Source organism: Camelus bactrianus, chromosome 8 (genome assembly GCF_048773025.1).
Source record: "Camelus bactrianus isolate YW-2024 breed Bactrian camel chromosome 8, ASM4877302v1, whole genome shotgun sequence".
NCBI classification, from domain to species: Eukaryota; Metazoa; Chordata; class Mammalia; order Artiodactyla; family Camelidae; genus Camelus; species Camelus bactrianus.
Window position 1 is genome coordinate 376,324 of NC_133546.1, and position 19,137 is coordinate 395,460.

Below are 19,137 nucleotides of genomic sequence, written 5' to 3' on the forward strand. Positions count from 1 at the left end.
TTCCTAAAATGACTTAAGTCTCTGTCTGGGGAACCCGTGAGTAGCCGGCCTTCTTTCTGTGGGAACCTGGCATCAAGGCGGGACCCCGGCTGGGTCCCCCATGGCCAGTAGGGCAGCCCTGCGCTCACCCCTCGGAACTGGTGACAGTGTTTTCCTCCGGCCCCGCGTCCGGGCTCTGGATCTGTCTTCCACATTCTCACCTGTCCTCACAGGGTTCCCTCTGCTCGACCAGCTGCGCTCGCCACCAGTCGCCCTTATTTCCCTCCTCACATTCTGGACTCCAGTCCCCTGGGGACCCAGAGTCCCATCCTCAGCAAGAGCCGCCCCGCACCCCCTCCCCAGGGTCTGGAGGGAAATGAGCTGGCTGGACGCTAACTGTTCCCCGAAGGGCTTGTTTAACCTGCGCATTCTGCCCTAAGGTTGAGGCTGGATGGTTCTGGCTGAGCTTCAACCACCAGAGTGGCCCAGGAGTCTGCATCTCTCCAGCTCCCGCCCGGGTGAGAGGCCACCACGCTCCACGGGAAGAGGCCCTGTTTGTGCATTTGTTCCTGTGTCCACGATGCTCACATCAACCCCAGTTCACTGATGCAACCCACCGCTGTCTAACTGCAACTTCACCTTGCCTCACTTCATATCACCTCACCTTGCCTCATTCTTACCTCATGTCACCTCATCTCATCCTCACCTCACCTCACTTAACCTCGTCTCACCTAACATTACCTCATCCTCACCTCGTCCTCACCTTCACCTACCTCATCTCACCTACCTCATCTCACCTCACCTCATCCTCACCTCACTTCATCTCACCTCATCCTCACCTCATCTCACCTCAGCCTCACCTCATCTCACCTCACCTCATCCTCACCTCACCTCATCCTCACCTCACCTCATCCTCACCTCACTTCATCTCACCTCATCCTCGCCTCACCTCATCCTCACCTCATCTCACCTCACCCTCACCTCACCTCATCCTCACCTCATCTCACCTCATCCTCACCTCACCTCATCCTCACCTCATCTCACCTCATCCTCACCTCATCTCACCTCATCCTCACCTCACCTCATCCTCACCTCACCTCATCCTCACCTCATGTCACCTCATCCTCACCTCATCTCACCTCATCCTCACCTCACTTCATCCTCATCCTCACCTCACTTCATCCTCATCTCATCTCACCTCATCTCACCTCATCCTCACCTCACCTCATCCTCACCTCATCTCACCTCATCCTCATCTCATCTCACCTCATCTCACCTCAGCCTCACCTCACCTCACCTCATCCTCACCTCACCTCATCCTCACCTCACCTCATCCTCACCTCACCTCATCTCACCTCACCTCATCCTCACCTCACCTCATCCTCACCTCACTTCATCTCACCTCATCCTCGCCTCACCTCATCCTCACCTCATCTCACCTCACCCTCACCTCACCTCATCCTCACCTCATCTCACCTCATCCTCACCTCACCTCATCCTCACCTCACCTCATCCTCACCTCATCTCCTCATCCTCACCTCATCTCACCTCATCCTCACCTCACTTCATCCTCATCCTCACCTCATCCTCATCTCATCTCACCTCACCTCATCTCACCTCAGCCTCACCTCATCTCACCTCATCCTCACCTCACCTCATCCTCACGTCACCTCATCTCACCTCACATCATCCTCACCTCACTTCATCTCACCTCATCCTTGCCTCACCTCATCCTCACCTCATCTCACCTCACCCTCACCTCACCTCATCCTCACCTCATCTCACCTCAGCCTCACCTCATCTCAACTCATTCTCACCTCACCTCATCTCACCTCATCTCACCTCACCTCATCCTCACCTCACTTCATCTCACCTCATCCTCGCCTCACCTCATCCTCACCTCATCTCACCTCACCCTCACCTCACCTCATCCTCACCTCATCTCACCTCATCCTCACCTCACGTCATCCTCACCTCACCTCACCTCATCCTCACCTCACCTCATCCTCACCTCACTTCATCTCACCTCAGCCTCGCCTCACCTCATCCTCACCTCATCTCACCTCATCCTCATCTCATCTCACCTCATCTCACCTCAGCCTCACCTCACCTCATCCTCACCTCACCTCATCCTCACCTCACTTCATCTCACCTCATCCTCGCCTCACCTCATCCTCACCTCATCTCACCTCAGCCTCACCTCATCTCAACTCATTCTCACCTCACCTTATCTCACCGCACCTCATCCTCACCTCACGTCATCCTCACCTCATCTCACCTCAGCCTCACCTCACCCTCACCTCACCTCATCCTCACCTCACTTCATCCTCACCTCACTTCATCTCACCTCATCCTCACCTCATCTCACCTCATCCTCACCTCACCTCATCCTCACCTCACCTCATCCTCATCTCACCTCACCTCATCCTCACCTCATCCTCACCCCAAGCTCACACATGAAACCTGCCTTTCTCCCTCACAAGTCCTTTTATGGCCAGTCTTCCTCATTCTCACTCCTTTCTGTTTCCAGAAATGTAGACTCTTGCCAGGAAACAGGGCAGAAATTAATGCTCATCTTTCCTGAAGATGCCAGACCCTCGTCTCTCTTGTTTTGACTGGCTCAAAGCCCTTGTGTGTGGGGCTTGGGGCTCCTCCTGCACCGCTGCCATGGCATCCTGACGTTCCTGAGGAGGGGGTGCCTTGGGGTCTGTCCACGTGGAGCCAGCGCAGCTCTGGGGCTGGAGAAGGTCTGGGCAGCAGGCGGAGTCTCCGGGCTCTAGCCGCAGGGAGCTGCACTGTGTCTGCTGGCCCCTAAGCAGGCGCCCTCTTCCCCGGGACCTTGCCATGTAGCGGTGTCCTGAGACAGTCTTTAAGAAGATAAGTGGTCACTGGGGGACCCGATCCAGTGTGACAGGAGCCCTGGTGAGGAGAGGAGACCAGGACACACGTGCTCACGGAGGGACTTCCTCTGAGGACCTGGGCGAGGACGGCCGTCCACACGCCAAGCGGAAAGGCCTCCGAGGGACCACCCGGCTGACGACCTGGTCTTGTTCCAGCCTCCAGGACCGTGAAGGGGCCGTTTGTTTTGTTCACGCTCCTGATCTGCGGTATTTGTTTGGAGGCTGGAGCAGACGGACACAGGGACGCCGTGTTTGGGGGGTGGCTCGTGGACACAGAAGAACAGAGACTTCTTGTTTGGATGCTTTGGCACTTTGACAACCACGACAGATCTCCATTAACTGGTTTTGTCACGTCACACTTGCCTGTCCTCCGGGAAGCAGGCAGAGGAGGGAACGTGCAGACCGCACACAGAAGCAGGTCCAGCCCTCGGAGACTCAGTGTCTTCAACCCTCAAACAGGGCCGCAGAGAATGCCTTCTCCCAGGGGTGCAGGAGCAGTGATGTGGGTGCAGGGCCTGGATTGAGGCCCCGGGAAGTGTGGGCTCCTCCCCTCCACTCAGCACTTGGCAAGCTCATCCCTCAAAACCCTAATGGGGAGCATTCTTGGTGGAAAGTCAGCCTGGGGATGGGCCCGGGAGCTCTTGGCAGCCAGAGTTCTCGAGGGCATCCTGCCACCTCCACAGGTGTCACCACGGGCCCGTCTGCGGGTTAGAGGGGTCCTTGTCCTTGCCAGGCCCATCCATCCAGACGATGTCCTGCCACTGGAGGTGGGATGGGACCTGGCACGGTGGATGGATCCGTCCCTAGAAGCTCTGCTCCCGGCGCCTCTTCCTGGAGCTGACGCTTCCCCACGCGGTCTCCCTTCCTCCTGCACAAAGCTTGCCCACAGTCCCAGCGCGCACCCTGTCAAAGGCAGATTTGTTGCTACTTTGACTTACGTGTTTACTTACCAGTGCCACGTTCAATGAAGCCCAGATGACATCCCTGACACACAGGCCATCACTCCGGCCCACACGATCAGGACCAAAGGTGGGGGGGGCTTTTCTCGCCACAGCCTCACATCAGCACAGGACCCCAGCTCCGCCAGCCTCTCCTCAGAGAGCTCCCACATGGAGCCCTGCCATGCGCCCTCTGCCACATGTGGCGCCAAGCTCCCCTTCCTCTCCCCGCGTCTCCAACAACCTCCAGGCTGCAGCCAGAGTGACGGCTGAGAGTAAGACAGAGCCCCGAGTCCCTCTCCGCGCCCTGGCTTCTCTCGCCTCGGCCACAGCACAGGCCACACTGCCAGCCACCCCTGAGTGTGGGCGTCCTCCAAGGACGCTGGTTCGGCAGGCCTGTCACGCCCATGGACGCCTCTGGGGGCAGCAGAGATGCTGCCCTTGTTCCTCTGACACTGACCTCCAAGCCCTTCAGCACAAGCTTCCATGCAGAAGAGCGGACCTTTTGCTTCCACGTTTTGAGCTGACCCATCCCAGCTCCAGGACTGGCACGTGCCTTGTCCCCAGGACGGTTCCAGCCAGTGCCAGCTCTCAGAGGCTGGGTGTGCAGTGACCTAAGGGTCGGCCCTTGGTGGCCAGTGAGCAGAGCACCCTGTGGGCTGCCCCTCCCCTGATGAGAGGCTCCTTAGTTCACACAGGGACAGCCTGGGCTCATTTGTCCCCTCCTAACAGTGACAAAGTGGCAGGAAGCAGCTTCTTGGCGCCATTGAGGAGAACCAGCTGTTTCATGCAACCACGAAGGTGCCAAAATCCTTGTTCCTGGATTGGAATGTTTTAATTTAGATATTTGGCTAAGATAAACAAGACTTTCATAATGTCTCATTTGCTGAAAAATTAGAAGATTGGAAAGCTTTGGAGGATTAGCCACGAGAGAAGTCACAGAACTGAAACGGAACCTCAGATAGGAGTAGCATGGAGAGGGTGTGACGGAGAAGCAGCTGGCCCAGACCTACTTCCCCTCGGGAAGGGTCCCGCGTGGAGGGGAGGGACATCCTGGGAGCCTCAGTGTCCTCCTCATGGGCTCCCATGGCAGGTGGTGAAGGTCAAAAGAACATGACCCCGAGGAGCTGAAAGGTGACCCACGTTAAAGCCAATGGGACGGAAGGTGCTGGAAGGAGGAACAGAGGGCGTGGGTGGGTGGGTTTCTGCTGGGGCTGCTGGACTGTGGTGTCAGGGCAGGCGGCACGGTTCCCGGGGCGTGGCCTCTCCTCACTAGCACGACGCCCGCGCTCAGCGTTACAGCTGTGCTCTAATCAGGCGTGAGAAAGGCCTGTGCCCCGGAGGTGCCCGTAAACCCCCAGGAGAGCAGGATCTGGATGATGATGATGAATGAATGAGTCAGGGTGATGCATCCTGAGCGCTAAGGGGCCAAGGTGCTAAAGGAGAAAAGACGGCTTTCTCAATCTCCTCTTAAAAATCAAGAAATAACCATTTTAATATTTTTTTATATATATATTTCCCTTTTTAAAAAGGAAACTGGCCCCTTTAAGGGGCCAGTTTGAAAGCCTCAAAGTGCAGAGGTTCTTGGGGATCAGATGAGTGTGTGCGGGCCAGTCATTTCAGAGATCTTCACGCAGGGCAGGGGGCCACCACTGCCACAGGGTCATCTTCACTTTACTCAGTTTTAGAGTTTCTCTGGCAGTCGTGTGTTGTTTCATTTAACTTGATAGTGGTTGCTCAGGATGCATAAGAAAAGCTGACAGGCGTTTAGAAGACTGGAGCAAGTCTGCAGGTGAACTTCAGGATGACCACGGCGTGGCCTCCATTTACCAAAATCCCTGTACAGCAAACATGTCAGGATGGAGGCAGCGGGACTCCCTGCCAGTCTCAAGAAAAGGAGAGCTCAAGGACGGTTGTCATCGATTCCACGTTTCATTTCCGGATACCACGGGCCTCACGCCATCAACGTGCGTTTGCACAGAAGAGCTCCCCGTGGTGTCCCCAGTCCTTCACGTCATGCAGGGCCAAGACGTGGCCCACGGAGAAGCAGGTCTGCTGGGCTTTTTAAAGCTCTGAACCGTTGTCTCCTAGCTTGAGGGCACATCGCACGAGAGACTCCCACTTCAAGGTACGTCCAGCCCCTCGGTACCGCGCCGTAGTGTAAACTTACCGATGAAGCGTGGATTTTTCTTATATTGTTAGTTGAACGCAAATAAAACTATATATCACTTGCTAAATGAGAAACTTACGTGAATATTATTAAAGGTCATATTTAAATAAGCTTTATAATAATCTTTAACAGTGGGTAAATTTAAAGAAATTGTTTAGTGCTTAAGACCTGTTTTAACCACTCAAAATTGGCGGAATTTTGTAACAAATCCTGGGAGAGCATTTACGACCGTAAAGAGCCCACAAGTGAGAAAGGAGGGCCGGGTCAAGCCTGTACACAAGAACCGAAACGGCAGATGCCTTTGACCGAGGCAGCGCATGGAAACCCTCCGATCCGGGAAGGCGCTGGCGGTCAAGGCGCCTGTTGGACTTGAGCTCTGCCCAACAGACTGAGATGACTGAGCCCCTGACAGTGACGTGCCATTGGGTGTGGTTACACGTTTGGCGGCGTGGTCCCACCCACCAAAAACTTACAAACGCATGTCTCCTCCAATCTCCACTTTGATTCCCGGGGGTCACATGCCTGGGGTGCGAAGGGTTCTAGGCCACGTTCGTGCCAAGAGGGCCAGAGTGGGAAGGGGAGGTGGGCCAGCCCGAAGGCGGAGCAGCTGCCGTGCAGAAGGTTCTGGGCAGAGCAGCAGGATCTGCTTCCAGGCCACGTCCGCCACGAGTGTGGTCTTCGTCTGGGCCTAGAGGGTGGGCCTGGCTGTGAGATGGGGGCCAGACCAGCTCACCCGCCACTCAGCCCATCAGCACACAGGACGGCGCCGGGCGTGCTCCTGGGGCCCTGGGTCTCGTACGGGCTCTGCCGAGGTGCGTTTGCTGCCGTGCCCTTTGTCACTCGCGGGGCGAGGCTTCACGGGGGGAGGCTCCCCGCCTGCCCAGGGAGGCCACACTGACGGCAGCCTGTGAAGCTGCTCTCCTTTACTTCATGCGTCTGCTGTGCTGGCTCAGTCCGCGCTCCCACCACCACCCGTTCTGTCGTTCCGTCTCTGTGTTCTCCCAGAAGATGGAGGCTTTCTCCAGCTTTCCTCTTTTCTTTCTGAGTCTCACCAAAGTCTCCTTTCACGTCTGTATTTCTAACATGCGCCTCAGAACAACTCCGGCCTTTGCCCATCGCCCGGGTCCCAGGCTGCTTCCCCTCCGCGAGGGTTGGTTACAGCCGTACCCGGCTTCTCGGCACCACATCTGTCTTATTTTGCTCTGGTCACCACAGGCAGGGCTCACACGATAGAAGCGCTGGGCCCGGGAGTTGGCGGCAGGGGCAGCGTGCCTGGGTCCTGGCTCGCTGCGTCCACGTCACGCCCTGCTGGGGGGCGGCACCCACATCCTCCTTCTCTGACACTGCAGAACCCAGGCTGCGCTCGGCCCGGAGGAGGGAGACCAGCTGCTTCCAGACCCTGAGCTCAAGGCCGGGGAGGGCTCTTGACTCAGGACACAGGACACGGGCCTGTTCTCAGCTAAGCCGCACGTCGGTGACGCCTTGACCAACCAGGCTGAACGCGGAGGAGCTCAGCTTGGAAGAAATTTGCGCCAACAAGAGCTGCCTGTCACCCCGGGCCGGGGGCCTCTAAGACGGGCTTCGGGGGCCCCGGGGCACAGCAGGACTCACCTTCACCAGCTCAAAGAAGGCCCTGCGGACCGCGGGGTCCCGGGTTGGCAGCCCTCCTCGACCCCGGGGGCCTCTCGTGGGGCCTGGCTGCAGCTAGCCGCTCCCTGACTCCTGGTCTGGCCCCAGCCTGGATGTGGGACCCCCGCGGCAGCAGGAGCCGGACGCCTTGCTTCTGGGGGAGGAGAAATCGGCCGATGGACTTAGAGGCTCCATCTTTTGCCCACCCATTGTGGAGGGGCAGCCGCTAAGGCAGACATATTTTTTCTCTGTATTTCTAATAACGTTTCCTGGTGTGCACACATGTGAGGAGATGCTGCCCCTCCTTACCAGGCACCATCCTGTCAGACTAGGGCTCCTGCGGCCTCACTTCACCTTTTTCATCTCCTGTGTGAGTCTAGGTTCCCCAGAGGAACAGAACCCAGGTGCACGGAAAGTGACTGTGTTGAGGGCTGGCTCCCACAGCTGTGGCCAGAGGGCCCCAGGTCCCTTCACTGCTGTGAGTCCCGGCCCCTGGCGAGGGCCTGAGGACCAGGCGCTGACGTCATGGGCAAGGGAGTGCGGGCATCCTGGCGCAGGCAGATGAGAGAACTTCCCTGATTTTGTGTGGAGACCACCACGGTACAGCGAATACTGCTTTAAAGCAAGTCACAGGAGACCCTTGGTTTCCCAGTGACACAAAAGTGATGTCTGCACTGTACTACGTCTCTGAGGTGTGCAAGGGCGTCACGTCTAAACACAGCGCGCACACCTTTACTAAAATGCCTTGTTGTGAAACATGCCACCCGTCGTCTGAGCCTTCAGGGAGCCGTAGTGGGGACACCAAGCATCATAGATCGTCCTAGCAAATGTGATAACAATGAAAATGTTTAATGTCATGAGACTTACCAGCATGTGACACAGAGACACAAAGAAAGCAGATGCAGCTGGAAAAACGGTGCCGGTAGACTTGCTGGACGCGAAGTCGTCACGAGCCTTCACTCCGTAGGAAACGGTGTCTGTGAGGTGTGCCTGTGGTCGGGGGGACGGCTCTGGGGCTGCTCATGCCCCAGCTCCAGGGTCATCCACACAGGCTGGCCTGGGACTCGAGCTGGGGGCCGGGAGGCAGGACGGCAGGGTGGCAGCTCTGTGGGGCCTGCTGCTGTGGCGAGAAGCCCACACCCGTCTGTGAGGAGAGGGCTGAGTTCCAACACAACTTCACTTATGAATTCTAAATTTGAATTTCACATTATTCTCATGTGTCACAAAATACATTTCTTCTTTTTTTTTTTTCCTCTACTGATAGAAAATGTGAGAGTCATTTTTTGCTCCCAGGATGTGCAAATCCAGGGGCTGGATTTGGCCCATGACCACTGACCTTGAAGGACCCACTGTCAGAGAACCGTGGCGTGGAATCCTGGCCCACGTGGCATCGCCGTGGCCAATGCTTCTCACCCCATCTGAGCACACAGGTGGTGCAGCTGTCCTGGCGCAAGGCTGCTGCAAACCAGGCCGGCTGGCAGCTCGGGGGCCCAGTGTCCTCCTGCAGGGAGCCCCCACCCCTCGGGGCTGCCCCAGCCTCACAGAGTGGAGCCGCTCCATCTCCACAGCTCACAGGTGAGGTTTGCTCGCTGGACACGCGGGAGGTGGGAGATGTAACATTGTGAAAGCAGAACATGTTCAGAAACGGGGCCCGTGAGCCACGAGGAGGAGCCGGTCTAAGCTGGCGGGCGCCGCAGGGGATCCGGCGCCCTTCACCCTCCCGGCAGTGGAGGGCTCAGGGAAGCGGTTGTTTTTGTTTGGCTGCGATGCTTTGTTTGGAGAGAACAAGCCAGGGTGCCCAGGCCCCTCGGAGGCGCGTCGTGGGCTGGGCTGGCCCCGCGCCCACCCCCAGCAGGCCAGCTGCACCCAGGCAAGCGCCTGTCAGCCAGCCTGTAAATATTTACTGGGCGTCCAGGCTGTGTGATCGGAGGCTGTTACCACATCACAAAACAAGCTGGTTCCCGAAAATTAAGCATTGGAGGAGGGCAGGGCTCTGGTGGCCGAGGCCCTGTTCTGGCCCTGCCTCCAGCGGCAGGGAGGGAGGGGCAGGGCTGCCCTGGCCTGGAGGGTGGAGGGCTGCCACGGGCTCGTGTTCCTGAACCGCCAGCCTCATTGGAAGCGCCCCTGCAGGTCCTCTTCAGAGAAGGAGACGTGGGGAGCCGGCCATCCACCAACATGGGGCGAAAACCCGGAGACCCCCCACCCCCTGCCCAGGAGCCTGGGGTGGGATGTGAGGGGCACAGGGAGGGGCTGCAGGGAGGCCCCGCCCGCCAGGTGGCGCAAGGAGACACAGTTCGTGTGTGAGCACGCATGGGCGTGTGCTCGTGTGCTCACGTGCCCGTGTGTGCATGTGTGTGTGAGCGTGCGTTTGTGCGCCCACGCGTGCACGGTGACATCCATGTGCCTCCTGCAGACGCCTGATTTTGGATCGTGGGGAGTGGGGCGTGTCCGACCCTCGCCTGCTGTGTGCGGGGCCCTGGGGGGTGGCGACCGCAGACCCTGAGTCACAGTCTTTGCAGGAGCTGCCAGGCTGGAAGTTTCCGGGGGAGCATCCTGCCCAGGCCACAGGGAAGCAGTCTGAAGCGTTTTTCACATGGACGACAGAGGGCTTCCAGGGTCGCGTGTGACCCAGCACGGCAGGCGGGCAGCTGTGCGGGTGCTTTGCTGTTACAACTGGTGATGGTGGTGTTTGCAGGGTGGTGGGTGGGAGACTCAGGGGGCCACCCAGGGCTCAGAGAGGAAGGACTTGGCTCTGGCCCTGGCCTCAGACCCGGGGGCTCTGAGCTGGGCCTAGACTCCAGCCCGTCTGCAGGTCCACACCGGGGGAAGGCCCAGGGGCATTTTTAAAGCCTCACAGTGATTCCAGTGTCCAGCTGAGGGCTCGGCAGCACTGCATTCGGGGCCAGGGGCACAGGTGCAGGAGCCGGCAGAGCTGGATGGGGCGTGTGCTCCCAGCCGGGTCTTTAGACGGAGCCGCACAGCCGGCCGCCTGCCTGTCTTGTCTCTGGAAACGTCTGCGGGGCCATTAATGCTCCAACTCTCCCGACTTCTCCTGTCACTTCTCAGGGGTGGGGCCGGGCCTGTCTCTTCTGAGCTTGGACGCAGTTCCCTTGTGCGCAGGGGTTGTTCTCGTGAAACACCGCACAACTCCTGGGCTCGCTCCAGGAGCTGCTGAGGACCGCGCCGCCAGAGAGCCTGGCTCTCAGCGTGGAGAGGGCTGGGCCTGACCTGCCGCTCCCCACAGCACCTAGAAGCTTCCAGAGCAGGCGAAGCCGACGGACCCCTGCCAGGGAAGTGTGTCCCCGTGAGGTCTAGCTGCGGCTTTGTCCTCCAGCCCCCTCAAGAGGAGGCCACTGGTTGGCCCTACACAAGGACTGGGGTAACCAAGACATGCCCCCGGGTCCCCATGTCATATGGCCACTACGTGTCCTCCCGTGGCCATGGCTGCGGGCGTGGGGGGCTTATTCCCAGTCCCTGAGCCGTGAGGAGAGCCTGTGGGCCTGGAGGAAGCAGAGAGGGGCCGAGGGACTCGGTCCCTTGCTCCAGGCTGGGGTGGACAGGCTCTCCCTCTGCCCCATCTCCACCTCCCTGTCTCTCTCCATCCCCGTCTCCCGCCGTCCCCACTGGGCGGCCCCCACCGTTCAGCTGTGTGGTGCTTCTCCCTCTGTGAATCTGCTAAGTTCTGTCTGGAGGCTGCAGCAGGAGGTGTGGGCTTTTACTGCCTTCATGGTGATCCCTCTTCTCACTCATCTGTCTGTCTGTCTGTCTCTTATCGAGCAAGTCCACAGTTTATGGATGTATGACTGCATGTAACAACTAGCTAATGTCCCAGCTGAAAAAAACACGGCAAAAACTTATTAATCTTAGTTTGTACAAGATCAACTTTCTGTCTGAATCCAGGTGTTCAACAGAAAGTGTCAACTGAAGCACAGCTCTGTGCAAAATACACATTTTGTGAAATTCAGCCCTTTTCACTTGTTTAGCTCCATTACAGGCCTAGACTAATGACACTGACAGCCGGATACTGGCAGTGATCTGCTGGGAATGTAAGCAGAGTGTAAGCTATGTGTTTATAACAGTTTTTTTCCCCAGGAGAGACATCTTAAACCATCTTCCCGAGGCGGACGTGGATGCCCTCGGTAACCTGTGGAACGTCCTAACTCCAGCATCCCCTCCTCTGTGAGGCCCGTCCGTGGAAGCAGAGACCACTCCTCCCCAAGCCTGCATGTGGGTGGATGCCACGCACCGCCGCTCAGGGCGGGTGTCCCCACCTCCTCCCAGACACGGCCAAGCAGCTGAGACCACTGCAGGTGGCAGTGGTGAGACCGGGGTGCCGCGGGTGCTTGGGTTCCACGCCACCACAGAAGGACATGTCCGGTCACCAGGCCCAGAGGTGGAAGGAGAGCTGGGGCCACTACGTCGGTCTGCGCACCACAGCTGCCGGCGTGTGGCCTGGGTGTGCCACACACTCGCTGAGCCTCAGTCTCAATTCAAAGATAAGAGACACTGATCTCACTGCTGCGCGGGTTTGCCGGGAGGACGGCGGCTGATATGAGATGCAGGGAGGAGCGCGTGCAGGAGGTCGGGGAACGTGAAGGCATTTTGAAGGGTGGAGTGTTCCACACACTCGAGGCACCGCCAGCATTGGGTTACGGCATCCAGGAGTCTGCGGGGTGTGTACTAACCAACCAGCCAGCTGCGTGCATGCCTGGACCCCTCACCTGTGACGGCGGCCTGAGCCCACTGCTGGAGTTGCTGCTGTGGGATCAGTCCTGCAGAGATGCCCGGCCCCTGGTGCTGTGAGCCGCAGACCATGTGGGCAGCCGCCGCACCCCCAGGAGGGGCTGCCCTGGGAAAGCTCCTCCCTGCACCTGGAGGCCTCCAGACCAGGGTTGCCAGCCTCTGGCCCCTCACAGTAATGCAGACCTGTCCTCCCGGCCAATGACCAAGGACTCAAGTTAGGACTGGTTAGACTGATGCCCACACTAAGTGTACGTGTCAACCCATGGGAATTCAGCAGTGGCCGCGCCCCACAGCTGCCACAGAGCCTGTGGGAGAGGAGGGAGGGTTTGGGGGCAGAGGAGTGGCAGGAAGTGCCACGTTCTTGAGCCTGCCACCCCCTAGCCCGCCATAGCTCAGGGGGCACCCAGGAGGGTGGTCCTGGTGAGGGGCCCACCTCCACCTCAAGGGGACAGGCCCAGCAGCTCCCAGCGGGAAAGGCCCAAAGCCAGATGACCCCAGAGCCCACCTGTAGGGCAGTGCACCCCGAGCTCAGGAGTGAAGTTGTGCTCCCAAAAATGCAGAACAAAGACCTGTTGCAGGGGGAGCCCAGCTGTGAGCACGAGGCCAGCGGGAGGCCCGGTTCCGGTGGTCAGGTTAGAGCCTCAGCAGGGTGACCTGACCCCACGGAGCAGCGAGCTGACCCAGGCCCCCAGCTGTCCCTGCCTGTGGCTGGGAAGCCGGAGAGCCCAGGGCTGCTTGGAGCCTGGAGCACAAGAGAGAGCGGAGCCGCAGACCACAAATCCACCCGCATGAAGAGCAGGTGCCCCACGTTTGGTGTCCGAAGACCTTGGTCCCTCTCACCACTCGTGGGCCACGTGGCTCTGAGCCTCCCTTCCCTTGCCCAGCAGGTGGGGAGAAAAGTGCCCACCTGACCAGACACGTGGTTCGTCCAAGTCTCAGAAGCAAAGAGACTGTTACCAGGGAGCTCCTGCTCAGCTCTGGACATTCACGCTCGGCTGGGACTCGAGAGCCATTATCAACAGCTTTGAGCCACAAGGTGACGGTGAGTAGGGGGACCTCTGTTGATGTCACTTTGTGGAGCACATTTTGTGGGGCAGGAGGCACCAGAGGTCCACAGCGTCTCCTCCTGCAGGTGCCCACGGAGCCCCACCACCCCTGCCATGTTCCGTGATGCCTGCTCGGCCCTGGTGGCGTCCCCGGGCGAGGTCGACCCGGTGGCTTCATCGTGCGTGGTCAGGGGGTCTGTCTGCACCCCCGGCACGGGGCCTCCTGGGCCCGCCCTCGCTGTGTGCAGAGGCCGTCTCTGGGCCGTGGAGGGCTGTTTGCACACGGCGGATTCTGGGGAAACGATGTGCAGCTTCCAGACAAGCGCCTGCAGTAACTCCCTGTGCTCCACATTGCGTTCCTCCTGCAGCCACAACCAGTGCTGGGAGCCCCCACCCAGGAGAAGGTGGGGGAGGATGGGGGCCCGGCAGAGCGGGGAGGGCGGGCGGGCAGAGGGCAGCTCCCACAGCCAGGCCTCAGGCTGCTTCTCGTTCTTCTGAGCCTTCCCATCACCTGCAGAGGCTGACTGTCGACTCTGGCCACATCCCAGCAGCCGCCTGACCCGGAAGGGCCTCCCCAGTCTCCCTCCTCAGGGTGCCCCGTGCACCCAGCGTCGGAGAAGCCGGCCCGCATCAGCGCTCCCAGGAACTGAGCCCAAGGCTGGGGGAGGCCCCTGCTGTGTCCTCAGCAGCCTGGCCTGCTCATGGTAAGTGGTCCGTAAATCTGTGTTGGATGGGCTGATGGACACGGGGACAGGCAGGTGGACGTACAGAAGCACCCCTGGCTGCGGGGACGGATGGGTGGACGAGTGGGTGGACGTTGGGAGGGGTGGTGGTGAGAAAGACAGGACGGGGCAGAATCTGACTGTTGGCTTGGAGACGATGCAGCGGGAGAGCTGTGCTGGAAACCCCTGCAAGCAGACCGAAGTGAGTCATCTCAATGTCTACACAGCCTGTCAGTGCCCACCCTCTGCCCCGCAGACGGCACCGGGAGTGTGCGGAACCGGTCTCAGGTTCTGCACTGTCTGCACCATCCCAGGTTCACTGGAGATGGGTCATCTCCGTGTGCCCTCCCACAAGCCCTGTGCCTCGTCCCTACTTCGCTGCCTGGGCTCCAGAGACAGTCTCTTTCCCAAACAGGGGTGTTTCCAAGCAGTCGAGAGGGAAGGCCAGGCGGTGTTTGGGGGACGGTGTCCCTCCCCCACAAGCCTTCCCGCGGGCTCTGCCCTGGCCCCTGTGGTGGTGGTTCAGTGCCTTGGTGCTGCCCCCTCCACGGTCTCAGGCCCCCTCTCCAAACACACAACCCCCTTGGACCCGACATGCACAGGCCAGGCAGCAGCAGCGCCTGGGGCTCTGACTGCCCCGCTGGCCACTAGGCTGGACAGCAGCGTCGGAGCGGAGGCGCCGTCGGGGGGAAGCATTTGGCCCTGCTGGACTCTGCCCCCCGGCGACATCACCAGCCCTGGGACCCCGCTCGTGGGGGGAGGGGGCTGGGTGCAGCAGTGCCCTGTAGCCTGGGCCTGACACTTAAGAAGACACTCAGATTCTGATCTGCGATGTTTATTCCAAACTTGGTTTTCCCATCTATCACAGAACGCGGTAACAAGCAGAGAGATGCCGCCTCTGCCGTTCCATAAAGGTAGGTGCTTTGGTGAACGTGCGTCTCCTGGTCAGGCCGCGCTGCCAGAAGAACAGTGTGAACTGATGCAGTTCTAAATCTTGCAATTTCCTCGTGAACATCGTAATCACATGTAAAGGCATTAATTTGCTAAGTGCAGACATTTAGAACATAAAGTCACTTCTGACAGTCCCGTTGACCGCTTCCTCTCTTCCTCTGCTAGGAGTGCCGCACCCGAACTCTTGCCCCCGAAGGGGAAATGGCCCCGTCACTCCTGGCTTCTGGAGGGCTTTCCTGGTCCCCTCGCAGCACGATGTTTCGCACTCGCTGGTTTTTATGTTTGTTTCATTAATGAGGGAAGGAAGGAAGGAGGAGGGAGGGAGGCTCTCGGATCCTGACCCACCTTCCTCGTGGAACTTTGATCAGGCTCTCAGCTGCCCTTGGTCTGGTTTCCTCGTCTCCGGCCGGGGGTGGGCACGTCCTCAACCTCTGGAGCCTGCAGGGCGTTTACGGCTCAGGCTCGGGGTCCGACAGAGCTGAATTAACCAACCGTCTGAATTCTGCCCTCACCCAAGCCTCCACGTCTTCATCTGTAAGTTGAGAATCAGCCCAAGCTCGCAGGACGTGGGACAGGAAGTGGTCAGCCCAGCTCCGTCCTGCGGCTCAACTGCAGCCACTGTCACCAAAGAGCACTGATGTGGAAACGTGGGCACACGTTTCCGTGGACTTGTGGGCCCACAGGCCCTGGTTTTCCTTTCTTAGTGCTGAGTGCCACGTCCCCACCTCGGAGGGACCAATGGCCCCTGAGGGCCGTGAGTGGGGCCGTGAGTCCCAGGGACTCTCTGCTTGGTGGCAGCGGCAAGGGGTGGACTGGGGCCAGGTCCTTGTGCACGTGGCTGCAGGGCTGCACCAAGCCTCCCGGAAGCCCCCCACCGTCCCACACAGGCTGAGGGACACGGCACCCCGGCCCCAGAGACCCGGAAGCCCCTAGTCTCCCTCTCGCCACCGTCCTGACTTTGACGTCCCACAAACGCTTCCTGGGCTACTGCTGGGAGCCGGCACTGGGCCTGGGGCTCCGCAGTCCTGCCCGGCAGTCTCAGTCTGTAGGAAACTAAATGTAAAGCAACCACATGTCCAAATGCAGCATCGCACGACGCCCTGCGTGTCGTGAAGGTGACACAGAGGCTGTTAAACAGGAGGACTTAGCTTAGGTGGGGGTGGCCAGGCTGCGCAGAGCGGTGCTCACAGGGGCCTGGGGTGCTGGGCGCCCCTGGAGGACTGGGGGCTGACAGCTGGGCCCCAAAGCAGCCCTTGGTTGGAGGTGTGCCCAGCGGGGCCTCTTACCTCTTGGTTGGCTGGACTGGCAGCCTTGGTGACTACATCCCAGAGCCACTGGCGGGAGGGAGGGTCTTCACTGGGGGTGGGCGTGGGGGGGCCACCCATGCCCCGGGCGTTGGTGCCTCAGGGCCACCCGCCGCCCCAGCACCTCTCCCTGGCTCCCGTCTTAGCCCGTTTGCTTCAGCCTCACGTCGCCCGCCTGTCCTGTCGCCTCACAACGTAATTCACGCTGCTGTTGGAGGGGCGCTTGGGCCCGAAACCCAGTCCTGCCTCTTTTCAACCCAGTATCCTCCAGTGGCTCCCGGAGGCCCTCAGGTCGAGAGTGAGGTCCGTGACCTGCCTGCACCCAGTTCCACACCCCCCCCCAGCTTCCCCACCGTCCGCATGAAGCTTCCTTCAGCCTCACGGAACCTCTCACGGGCCCGAATTCGAGACACTCCCTCACCCTTGACCTGGGCACACGCTTTCCCCCTCCCCCACCCTCAGGACCCGCCTCCCCCTGGCCCGGGGCCGGGCCTCCTCTCTCTCCAGCGGCCGTGAACTCCTCAGGGAGGGCGGCCCTAGAGGGACCTGACTCGCTGCCAGGCTCACTCGCCTGCCCTCAAACCGGCCCGTGAGGACCGCAGGGCAAAGACCTGCGTCCGTGCCTGGGTGTCCTGAACCCCACACGACACCTGAGCTACAGCAAGGACAGGGGAAAAGGGAGTTTTGGATGAAAAGGTGACTTTCTGTCCCTCTCTGGTTCTCTAGGGAAGTCAAGAGAAGTTGTATGAGTCACAATGCTTTGACCCAGTGGCCAGTTTACATGGTTCACAGCACGAATCGCTGAATGGAGGTAATTTGAGGAAAACAGGGCACTGGGTCTCTGAGGGAATTCCCTAAAACCCCAAGTTAGTAAGTAGAAACTGGCTGCCATTTCGAGGAATGGTGAGATTCTTTTTGGCAACGTTGCTCTCTCAAACGTCCACACTCAGGCCTTGCTGTCGAGCAGCAGCGCGAGCTCACGCTGAGCGCCCTTCCCGCCTGGTGTGCTGCGAGGCAAGGCCCGGCCTCCGACAGCACCTCCTAAGGAAGAGGCCTCGGTGTCTACGTTCATCGTGATCTAACCGACTCCTCTAGGGGTGAGACTGTTTTATAACAAATCCTGGCTGCGCGTCTGCGACATGCGCGCCCCCGCGGCCAAGTTCGCTCTCCCAGCTGGCCTGTGGTGCAAGCACATCGACCCCTAGAATTTCACGGCTAGGAAGCTGAGCCCACGGAGACGGTAACCGGCAAGCCCGCGTCACAGTCGGGAGGGGCCAGGGCCAGAGTGCAAACCCCGGCGGTCTTACCGGCGGTTACTCACGGCTCGTGGTGTTGTGTTTTCTCCAAGTCTCTGTCACACGTGATTTTCAACCAAGACCCTATATTTAAAAAGTTATCCACATGGCGCCTCCTGGCAAGACTAGACGCCGCGCTTCCTCAGGGGGCGGTCTGTTCACGGGCCCATCACGGTGATTTCACCTGGGCTTAGAGTCTCGCTGCAGCTCTCGGATCCTGCAGTCTTCCTCTCGGGGGTGAGAAGGAAGAGGTGGCAGCAGTGGCTGCTTGGAAGGCTCCGAAGAGTGACCGCCGACCTGGATCTGGTCCTGAGGGGAGAGACTCCAAACTTTCCTAGTTTCTGGTGGTGGAGCACCTGTCCTTGTGGTCCAATGGGGCTCACTGACCGCCCAGGTAAACAGGCCCTCAGTGCCAGCTGCAGCCTCTGCTGGTGCCGCTCTGGGTGTGTGCCTGTGTCCTGGGAGCCACGTCGTCCTGGCTGTCCCCGGACGTGGGGACGTCCTCACTAGGGACGACGCAGGCCCCTGTGGCCCCGCATCGGCCACGTGGTCGTGGCTCCGGTCACTAGGTGTGCATGGACCGTGTCCGGTCCTCCTCCTCTCTCTGGGTGTGGGCCTGTGGGAACTCCACGCCGTGTCGTCCGTGAAGAAGGAGTGAACCAGAGGGCTCTCCCTTCTCCACCCCAAGGTGTTGCCTGCTCACTTGCATCCGGCCTCTTCTCTGCCCTGTTGGCAGGACCAGAGTGTTGTTTGTCTGCCAGCAGCGGATTCGGAATGTCCTCTGGGAGGCCTCGGGGGAAGGGAGCAGCTTCCTCGTCAGGGATGCCTCAGGGCAGCCAGAGCCCCTCGCCTGTGGCCTGTGACGTCTGTGCCCCTAGCTGCCCTCCCGGTGTGCCTGTGAGTCCCTGAGGGGGGCCGTGTGGCCGGCAGTGGGCAGCTGTCCTCCTCTGGGCACTTGCTGAGTCTCAGACTCTGTGAGTCCGATGACCAAGCCAGGGGACTCTGAGCCCTTCCAGGAAACTGGGGAGCTGGTGCTCACGGCTTGGGGTCAGACGGGGCTGCTGACCTCTGAGAGGGCCTGGCCCCCAGAGAGACGCGCCAACAGCTTCTTCATCAAATAGGTCAGCGCCTTAACACAAGGCCGTGTGTACGCAGTGATGAAGGTGAGAAAATACAAGTACGCAGCACTGGGGGAGGAAAACCCTGCGCCACGCCCCCAGCACCGCCGCGGGCTCCTCAGAGTCTTCCTGGGGGTGTGTTTGAACCAACAGGGAGCGAACCTCCTAACCTGCGGAGCGAGGCAGGTTTTCACTCGGTAGCACATCAGGAACGACTCTGTAGTTGCATTTCTCTTAGGACACATTGCAGAGTGAAGGCAAAGAACCACCTGTGGGCCACAGAGGTCTGCACACCGTGGGCGGGGCAGGCTGTGCGCACTCTCTGCTCCTCCCAGGTGCCAA

General features: G+C 59.7%; 1 long non-coding RNA gene across 3 annotated transcripts; it reads left to right on the forward strand.

The window, feature by feature from the left end:
- Positions 1–5,043: 5,043 nt before the first annotated feature.
- LOC123619987 (uncharacterized) lies at positions 5,044–19,129 on the forward strand. Of its 3 annotated transcripts, XR_012508425.1 has the most exons (7): positions 5,044–13,158; positions 13,247–13,401; positions 13,492–13,809; positions 13,923–14,109; positions 14,996–15,041; positions 15,244–16,685; positions 17,109–19,129. It is a non-coding gene; the product is annotated as an uncharacterized LOC123619987 (long non-coding RNA). The 3 variants fall into 3 exon arrangements; XR_012508424.1 differs by having other exon boundaries at positions 5,044–13,401; XR_006728674.2 differs by lacking the exon at positions 13,492–13,809 and having other exon boundaries at positions 5,044–13,401.
- The last annotated feature ends 8 nt before the right edge of the window (positions 19,130–19,137 follow it).